Consider the following 10,504-nt stretch of genomic DNA (forward strand, 5'->3'; position numbering starts at 1 on the left):
TTTAATATTTTAAATTCATTTAAATACTTTAAATATCATTCGTCAAGATGATGGTAGGTTTATGGTCTCACTTCCAAGGAAGGATTCCTTTGATCTCTTAGGCAATTCAAGATGGCAAGCTGTCAAACGCTTTCATTCCCTGGAGAAAAGATTGTCATCCAATCCAGAATTGAAATTGCAATATGTGTCATTTATGGATGGATATTTACAACTTGATTCAAGCTCCTGAAATTACAACAGATCAAAAGGCTTATTATCTACCCCATCATTGTGTTTTGAAACCAGATTCCACTTCTACAAAACTACGTGTAGTTTTTGATGCTTCAGCCAAAACTAGCAGTGGATTATCTTTGAATGATGTTTTACATGTAGGACCTACTGTACAACAAGAATTATTTCAAATTGTTCTGCACTTTAGAACTTACCCTATTGCATTTGTTGCCAACATTTCTAAAATGTATCAACAAATTTTGCTTGACCCAGCTGACCATGATTTTCACCATATTCTATGGCGTGATGATCCAGCCAAACCATTGCAAGAATATAAACTTAAAACAGTCACTTATGGATCTGCCCCTGCAGCCTTTTTGTCCACATGATGTCTTATTGAACTGGCTGAGTTGGAAGCCAAGCACAATCTTGAATTATCTCGAGCAATTAAAAATGATTTTTACGTAGACGATTTACTTTGTGGTGCTAACTCAGTTGAAAAGCTAAGAATCTATCTCACAATTTATTAGCTACTCTTGAAAAAGGTGGATTTCAATTGAGGAAATGGCTAAGCAACTCAGATGATGTATTAAATTCTTTTCCATCTGAATTCATTGAAACCTCATCAGTTAGGCCAGTCTCAGAAGCCAATGATAGTGCAACCAAGGCACTTGGGCTTATTTGGAATGCTAAGTCGGATAATTTATCTATATCTTCTAATATAAATGAAATAATTCATAAAACCTCCTTCACAAAAAGAGAGTTTTTGTCATGTATTGCTTCCATTTTTGACCCACTTGGACTAATTTCCCCTGCAGTCATCTCTTGTAAAATTCTTTTTCAGGAATTGTGGCTGTCTAAGATCGATTGGGATGATCTATTACCCAGTAGTATTTTAACTAAATGGTTGACAATACTTTGACAATTGCCTGCTATTTCAGAAATATCAATACCACGTTGTGTTGTTAGTAAGGACAATAATGTTATTGTCAAACTTCATGGCTTTTCAGATGCCAGTCTCAGTGCTTATGGGGCTTATATTTATATATGCTCCATTCAAGAAAGTGGTATACAAACCCAGCTGTTATGCTCCAAGTCACATATAGCTCCTCTCAAGGCATTGTCTGTACCAAAGTTAGAGCTGTGCATTGCCTTACTCCTTTCTAGACTTGTCAATAAAGTTATCAATTCACTGAACTTGACATTTTCTAAAATTATCTTGTGGTCCGATTCCAAGACTGTTTGCGAATGGTTGAAATCACCTGCTGAAAGGAAAAATATGTTTATAGCTGTGTGTATTACTGAAATTCAGGAATTTACCTCAAAATCTTGTTGGAATCATGTAAGAACAGCTCATAACCCCGCTGATATTATATCACGTGGTTGTATGCCTCAAGAGCTTATTGATCATTGCCTTTGGTGGAATGGCCTTAAGTTTCTATCAATGCCCAGTTCTTTTTGGAGCTCAGTCTCATTAAATGTTCTTGTTTCAAATGTTCTAGTATCCAATGCTAATACTCTGCAAATTTCTGTTCTATCTCAAATAATATCCAAATTTTCTGAATGTCACAAAATGATTCATTCCACTGCTTTTCTGCTGCGATTCATTCACAATTCACATAGTTCAATTGAGAATCGTCATACTGGTTTTCCATCCATTGATGAACTTTCAAATGCTGAACTTCAACTTGTGAAGGCTGTTCAATGTGAAGCTTTTTCTACAGAATTAAACCTTCTAGCTGAGCATGAAGAGTTGTCATCAAAAAGCCCATTGAAGAATCTAACACCTTTTCTCCATTTAGATGGCACTATAAGAGTTGGTGGTCGTTTAGAAAATGCCAAAATTCCTTTTGAATATAAACATCAAATTGTACTGCCAAGCAAACATAAATTTGTTAAAGCTTTAGTCATTGCAACTCATTGCACTTGCTTCATGCTGGAGTACAAAGCACCATGGCTGCTATTCATCAGAAATATTGGATCATATCTACTCCCCGTACTGTTAAAAGTATCTTGCACACTTGTTTGAAATGCTTCCGATTCACTCATACAAAAGCTGAGCAGTTGAAGGGCAATTACCAACTGTCCGAGTCAACATAGATTTTCCATTTTACAATATGTGGTGTGGATTATGCTGGACCAATATCCATACATATTGGTGGACCCAGGTCACATACCTTTGTCAAAGCTTACTTATCATTATTCATATGTATGGTGACTCGTGCAGTGCATGTGGAGGTAGTCACTGAAGCTTCCAGTAAAGCTTTCATAGCTGCACTTAGTCGTTTTGCTTCCCATTGTGGCATTCCGAAAACAATCTATTCTGACAATGCTACATTTCATGGCGCCAATAATGGAGCTATCTGACTTTCTATCATCAGCACAAAATCAAAAAGAAATTCAGTGTAAAGCATCTGCCTTCAACATTCAGTGGAATTTCATTCCTCCCCATGCCCCACATTTTGGTGGTCTGTGGGAGAATGCCATTAAAAATTTCAAAAATATCAACAAGGTAGTCAAACTAAATCAAATCTTGAATTTGGAAGAGCTATTTACTATTTCAACTCAGATTGAGGCCATACTCAATTCAAGACCTATTGTACCTCTTACTGAGGATCCAACTGATTTGTCCTACTTGTCACCAGGTCACTTCATCATTGGTAGACCTATCAATGCATTACCTTTCAAACCATCTAATACAAAACATACAAATTATTTGTCATGTTGGTTACTTCTTTCCTCTCTCACTCAGAAGATTTGGGATCGTTGGTCAGAGGAATACCTAGTAACATTGCAAAAAAGGCAAAAATGGACTTCGGTCTCTGACAATATTAGTGTTGATACACTAGTTCTTCTTAAGGATAACCTTCCTACAAATTGGAAAATTGGTCGCATTGTTCAAACTTTCCCTGGTGCTGATAAAAAGGTTTGTGTGGTCTTAGTGCGCACTTCTGAAGGTACTTACCTATCACAAGTATTGCTCCTCTTCCTCAGGACAATTCTGAATAATTCGTCCTCTTGTTTCAACATATTCTCTTTATTTTTGTTTTTGTGCAATTCTTTTAATTACACAACTGGCCTGGCTTATGTTGAAACTCAGATCAAATTCTTCAGTAATTTTGAATTTAGCGCCTTCCCACTCCGTCTGTTGCCAACCCAACAGCCATTGTCATTAATCTATCAACTATTCTCGATTTTGTCATTATTGTATTTTGTAGTTGTATTTCTTGTCTGATTTTGTATTATTGAGTATTTTTAGTGCCTCTCTATTTGGCATTGATTTGTTGATTGTAATTTTAATTCTGAATGTGAATTCAGATGTGTGTGGCAGTGTTTTTTTGCCGCTTTTTCACAATGGCTTCTCGTTCGTTCTACACTCTACAGCATCTTTTCCTGGTTGTTCCTGATTCATCTCTTTCAGTGACTGCAAAGCTGATTCTAACTAATTCATCTAATCTTTTTGAACAATTACCTATGTAAAAGGTTATCCTATCTAATAGGTTATTCAAGTCGAAATTCATGAGCGGCGTCTCATTTCTCAGTGATTTCCAACAATTACTAGCCAATTTCTATAACATCGTTTGGTGACATATTCTCATTCAGAACTCTAACCTATTACGGATTTCAAACACATTGAAATTCGAACTAGCAATATTTATTATTATCAATTATTTTGAGAATTTTACATATCTTTATTCAACAAGACATACAAATCATTGATTTGGTACACTTCATCAGGACTTACAATACTAGGACTCAATTTTAGCAAGCCTAGCCTGCATTGACGGTACATTGTGCATCACGATTTTTCATGTTATCAGTACTTACAATTTTTGAGACATTCCAACTTGGAACGATTATTCAGCTTTAAAAACTACATTATTCTCTCCATGGTACATCATCCTTGCTGAAACCCTGGTTCCTGAATTTCAAGTCTCACTGAATCTCCTTATTCAACTCTGGTTCCTGATATTCAAATATCTCTGGACATTTAGATTGGACGGCAGTACACTTGAAAGGCAGTATCTGTTCCTTTCATTAACTTATTTACCTGATTATATTTACTACAATTCTATTACCGATTTGAGACATTTGAATAATAGTTATTCTCATAGCTGGCCTGGAGATTTGCCAGCCATTTTGAATACCTGTTCAGACCTTCTACAAATTTATTACATTGAATTTGAACTATTCTAATAGCTGGCCTAGAGATTTTTGCCAGTCATTTTAAATAATTTTTATTATTTAGACTACTTATTTTCACAGGCATTTGTATATTAATACATAACTTATATTTGACTCATTTTGTATCATCCTTTGGTGATACTTAAGCTTAATAAGCTTTTTCATTTCAATAATTTACTTCATTAAGTCAAAGCAGTTTTAGATGTTTTGATTGATTAATTTAAGGTTATTTTTTCTAGTTTCAATTGTTTCCAAATCAATTAAATTACTTCTCAGATTCAATCATTCCTAATTCAGTTATTTATTTTCAATATCAATTAATAGCCTACAGTTTAAATATTCCAAATTTTACTTACATTACTGATTTTTCAATTTGCTAATAAATATTACTACTTTTATACTATTTTTCAATACTGTATTTCTGTTCACAGATACTTTGGATTAATTTTCAATTTTGGGCACCGAATGCAATCTTAATAATATTTTTGGATTATATAGCATACCTATTTTTGACCATCCTCTATAGCATATATTCAATATTTGTAATCGTTTTACTATTGAAACCCGGGAGCTTCCCTCATTAAAATTTATTACTATTATCATCAATAGATATTATATATTGTTAAATCTGTTTTATTATTGAATGATGCGTGCTCTTTACTTCAATTCTTAAACCTTGCTCTCTCATCTGATGGTAAGGGAACAAGGCTCTGGTCCTCCTGGTTATTATTTCACTACTATCAATTCTCATTCATTCTCCGGTGAAGTGGCGCATGTTTACTCAACTCCCCAGTGGCATCAGTTGTAATTTAATCATAAGCAGTCCACTGCCAGCTGTGCGGAGTGCATGGAATGCTTCAATACAATTGGCGGTAATTCGGATCAGTCAATGTGGACAGAAAGGATTAAACTTGAGAACAATAAATTAGTCTGTAAACTTGATTGCTCAATGTAATGTGTTATCTTGGAAAATTTTTCAGAAATTTAATTTGAAAGCTAGGTTGGAGCCCAACTCATTCAACTTTTCAAGTTATTGTAACAAAGAATTAATCACTATTGGCTCTGTCACAGTGAATGCCTGTGTAAGGAATAGATATGGTACAATTAAATTTGTGGTTGTTGATACTGATGATATTTTCTTATTAGGTTTAAGCACTTGTGTGAAGTTAGGCCTCATAAAAAGATTGGATTTGTTGGAAAATCAAGGTAGTACAGTCTCTGGAGTATCAATCCAGCTGAGCCAAAGCAGGTTGTATCCACTTATGACAGTAAAAAATCGCTTATTGAGGCTAATAATCAAGTCTTTGAAGGAGTAGGAAAGTTCCCAGACTAATTGAAGTTAGAGCTTAAAGGAAACAGTATTCCTATGATAAATCCTGTACGTAGAGTCCCAGAGTCTATTAAACCAAAATTGAAAGCAACACTTGATAAGTTAGTGGGTGAGAGAATCATAGAGCCTGTTAATCAACCAACTGATTGGGTCAACAATATTGTATTTGAGTAATCAGCTAAATATGTCAGAGCAAAAGAAACAAGAGTTTAGGCTAGCTACTGACAGTGACCCAGTTCTGAATAGGGTGAAAGAGTATGTTCAAGAAGGGTGGCCAGACATAAAAAAATCAACAACTAAAGAGGAAATATTTTAATCTCAGAGATGAAATATTTCATGAAGATGGATTGTTGTTTTTGGGTTCCAAGGTATTAGTTCCAGAAAAAGTTTAGCAATGTATGTTAAACTTGATTCATGAAGCTCATCTAGGAGTAAATAAATGTAAAGCGAGAGCACGTACTATTTTGTATTGGCCTAATATGAGAACAGTGTACAGATATAGAAAATTGTTGTTTTGTCTTGTAAAATATATGAGAAATTCAGATTTAGAAATGGAAAGGAACCGGTAATGAGTCATCCACCAGCCTCCCGTCCTTGGGAACGGGTATAATGTGATTTGATTTTGGTGGAGCAAGCTATCCTCACAGTTATTGATTCTTATTCCAACTGGATAGAAGTTGAGAAAATTAATAGTAAGTCTGCATACTGTGTCATAGAGAAGTTGAAGATGATTTTTGCTCGTTTTGGTGTTCCTGATTATTTTCTTTCAGATTATGTACCATTCTCTAGTAGTGAATTCATGTCCTTTGCACATGACTGGAATTTTCGAACTATTACAAGTAGTCCTTATTATGCTCGTAGTAATGGGATTGCTGAGAAAGGTGTTTCTATTTCTAAAAGTTTGTTGAGACGTTCTGTTAGTAGTCACAAAGACTTGGCATTTTTTTGCTGGAGTATAGAAACTCTCCATTGAATAGAGAAAGCTCAACTTTTTCTGAATAGGATGCTCAAATCGAAATTACCCACAAGTTCTCTTCTTTTGAAGCCTATGGTAATGTGTAAAGTTAGTAGGAACAACACAAATGAGCGTCATTATAATAAATCAGCCTGTTCTCTACCTGAATTTGAGAGAGGGAGTAATGTTTTAATAAGAAAGTTCGGGTCTCAATCTACATGGGTGCCAGGTGAAGTTGTCGATAAGGTTGATGCTCCTAGGAGTTATATAGTTAAGGATGAGGTTGGTAAGGAATACCGCTCTATATAGTGAATAGTGATGCATATATGAGTCAATTAGGTTATTGCAGGTGATATGTATCACGGTTTCCATCTGATTTGTCATCGTAGTGGTAAAGTCTACCAACAGCCCACTTTCAATAATTTCTTCATTATTTAATTTGATGAAAATTGGGTGTAAAAAATTCACACATAATCCCTAATATTTAATATTTTTGAAAAAAATAACATTATTATTTATTTCGAAATATTTTATTTGAAGGACAAAAACAAATTGAATCATATATGCACCATCATGCATTCAGATGGCACTGCTTACGAAACTGTTAGGTTATGTTTACAAACTGTTCTATGTGAGTTCTAGTTCTGTGCCCAACCCGTGTTTGCAAAAAGATTATATATTTAAAATTATAATTATTATATTATTTCAATTATTATCAGTAATAATAATAATAAGTTCAAAGTTTGGAAATTAGGTTGGTGATGTGATAGGAATAAAGGAGTAGGAATAGGAATAGAGTAGGTAGTAGGTTTATTTATTTAGCGTATGGCAGTATACACAACACATTTATGATCACAAAATTCGAAAAAAAAGAAAACAATAGAAAATTCATATATAAATCGAATGAAAATATCTTAGTCACTTTTGACCTGGAAATTAGAGGCATGCTTCCAGGTATTAAGTAGGCTATTGATGCTGGTTTAGCCACCAGGAAATCTTCATGTGCACCTGTGTATGCTGATCTGGGACATTCCTCCACTATGTGTCTCACAGTCTGGACTGCTCCACACTCACAGAAAGGGGAGTCAGCCTTCCCCCACTTATGCATCAGATAGGCACATCTACCATGATGAGTTCGTACCCTATTCAATGCCGACCATGTTTTACGAGGCAAATCGAAGCCTGGTGGCCTTTTGGTTACAAATGGGATGTCAATGTCTGCTTTGCTGACCACGCTTGTTGCCAGGCCTCAGTTATACGGAAACCTGAATCTAGGCTGTAATTGCCGTCCTAACCGGTGGCTTACGAGATTGCAGACGTCTCTGATTGGCATCTTGTATATCCTCATGTATTGGCAGGCTTCGATTTTCCTGTATCTTCTTGTACTCTCTAGTAAGGGCATTCATGCGTCGAAGATTTGGGGGTGGGATGTGACTCAACACCGGGAGCCATTCCACAGGGGTAGATTTTAGAACACCACCTATCATTCTCATTGAGTTATTTAGCGGAACATCAACCCTATGAACATGAGAGCTATTCATCCAGACTGGAGCACAGTACTCAGCAGCTGAAAAGACAAGGCTTAGGGCTGTAGAGCGTAATGTAGATGCTGAAGATGAAAATTTTCAAAGTCCTACTTTTAACATAATTTTATTTTCAATTCCCTTTTTGGATAGTTTTATGCCTTATATTATTTGATGTCAACTATTTCTGAAGGTTGAAAAGAAAAAAAATTTTTTTTTTTTTTAAGTGAATTCTCATAAAGAAATTTTAAAGGTAAGTCTACAAATATTTTCTAACCTCAAAATGTTTTATTGAGATGGGAAGTAGTATGTGTAACGCTAGTCCGCCCCCACACGGTGCACCTTGGATAATGCTAAATGGACTAGCACTAGCTGGCGGTCAGACAAACTTTAGTTCTCCTGACCAAACACAACACAACACTATAAATTTAGGTAGTAGGTAGTTGGTGTGGACAAAATTCTAGTAGCACAATGGCATCATCTAGTTATATTATAAAAGACATTGACAAATTGACCGATGATCAAATTTTGGAGGAATTGTTTGGAGATTCGGAGCAAACTGAGCTCACATTCACAATTCCTGCCGATAGTGACTTGGACTCGTCTGACGAAGATGAAAGTGCCCAGGGAGGTGAGAATCAAATTTTTTCAAAAATGAAGTTGAGGAGTAAAAATGTTGTTCAAGCTGAAGGTGAAGAAGATGAATCTCATGAAAATATACAGGAATTGAACCCAGAACCTCTATCACATCGACCTGATCCATCACATCAACCTGGTCCATCACATCGAGCTGGTCCATCACATCAAGCTAATCCATCACATCGAGCTGGTCCATCACATCAAGCTAATCCATCACATCGAGCTGGTCCATCATGTCAACCGGAAAATATACAGAAAGTAGACCCTCAACCTGGCCCATCACACCAAGGTGATACATTGCATCAACAACCTCGACCTACAAGGAACACACAGAGGAGGACTACCAATTGGGAGGGGAAAGAATTTGAGCCACCAGACATCCAATTCACTGGAGAAACCCTGAAGAAATAATGCAGTTAGAAACTCCATACCAAGTTTTCAGCTATTTCTTCAACGAGGAACTTCTAGTGAAAATCTGTAAGCAAACTCTCTTATATAGTGTTCAAAAAGACCCCGCTCATCCTTTTGAGATTCAGCCAAACTTGCTGAAAAAGTATATTGGAATTCTAATTTTCATGTCAATTGTAAAAATGAACAATGTAAGTAACTATTGGAGCAAAAACATTGGCCATCCATTAGTCATGAATGTGATGGGAGTGAATAAATTTGAAGAGATAAAAAAAAATCTACATCTAAATGACAATTCTACTGCTCTACCTGTGACTGACCCCAACCACGACAGACTTCATAAAATACGACCTGTAATAGATCATCTCAGAAAAAAGTTTGACAGTGTGCCCAAAGAGGAAAATCTTTCGGTTGATGAACAAATATGTGCAACTAAGGTGAGACATTATATGAAACAATACAACCCCATGAAGCCGCACAAATGGGGCTTCAAAGTTTTCGTGCTTAGTGGAATTTCAGGTTTCGTTTATAACTTCGAATTCTATTCTGGCCAAGAAAATGTTGTGCTTCCCGGTGAGCCAGATATTGGTGCATCTGCCAATGTTGTTGTTCGACTGGCAAGATCTGTACCAAGAAATAAACATTTCAAAATTTATTTTGATAATTGGTATACAAACCTGCCTTTGCTTGTGTATCTAGAACAAGAAGGAATCCATTCCATTGGAACAATTCGACGCAATAGATTCCCTGGTATCTCAATAACAGCAGAGAAAGATTTGAAAAAAGAACGAAGAGGAACAAGCCATGAGAGCGTAGGAAGTGTTGATAATATAAATGTTGTAGTCGTTTCTTGGAATGACAACAAAAATGTTCACCTTGCTTCTACATTTGTTGGAGAACAGCCTCTGGGGAAATGTAAGAGGTATGTAGCTGCTAAGAAAGAGAAAATAGAAATACCGAGACCTGCAATAGTCCAGGAGTATGTGAAGTTCATGGGTGGCGTAGATCTCTTAGACAGCTTGATTGGACAGCATAAAATATCATTGAGATCAAAAAAATGGTACTTTCGTATGTTTTATCATCTGATTGACCTCACTGTGGTGAATTCATGGCTACTTATGAAGAGGGTTCATGGAAAAAAATGACGCTGGGTGAATTTCGCGAGGAGTTATCAATAACACTCTGCAGAATTGGAGAGAAGGAAACATCAAAGAGAGGAAGACCAAGTTCATCATGTTTGGAGCAGGAGCTGCA

The sequence above is a fragment of the Nilaparvata lugens genome, chromosome 6, assembly GCF_014356525.2.
Source record: "Nilaparvata lugens isolate BPH chromosome 6, ASM1435652v1, whole genome shotgun sequence".
Taxonomy (NCBI): Eukaryota; Metazoa; Arthropoda; class Insecta; order Hemiptera; family Delphacidae; genus Nilaparvata; species Nilaparvata lugens.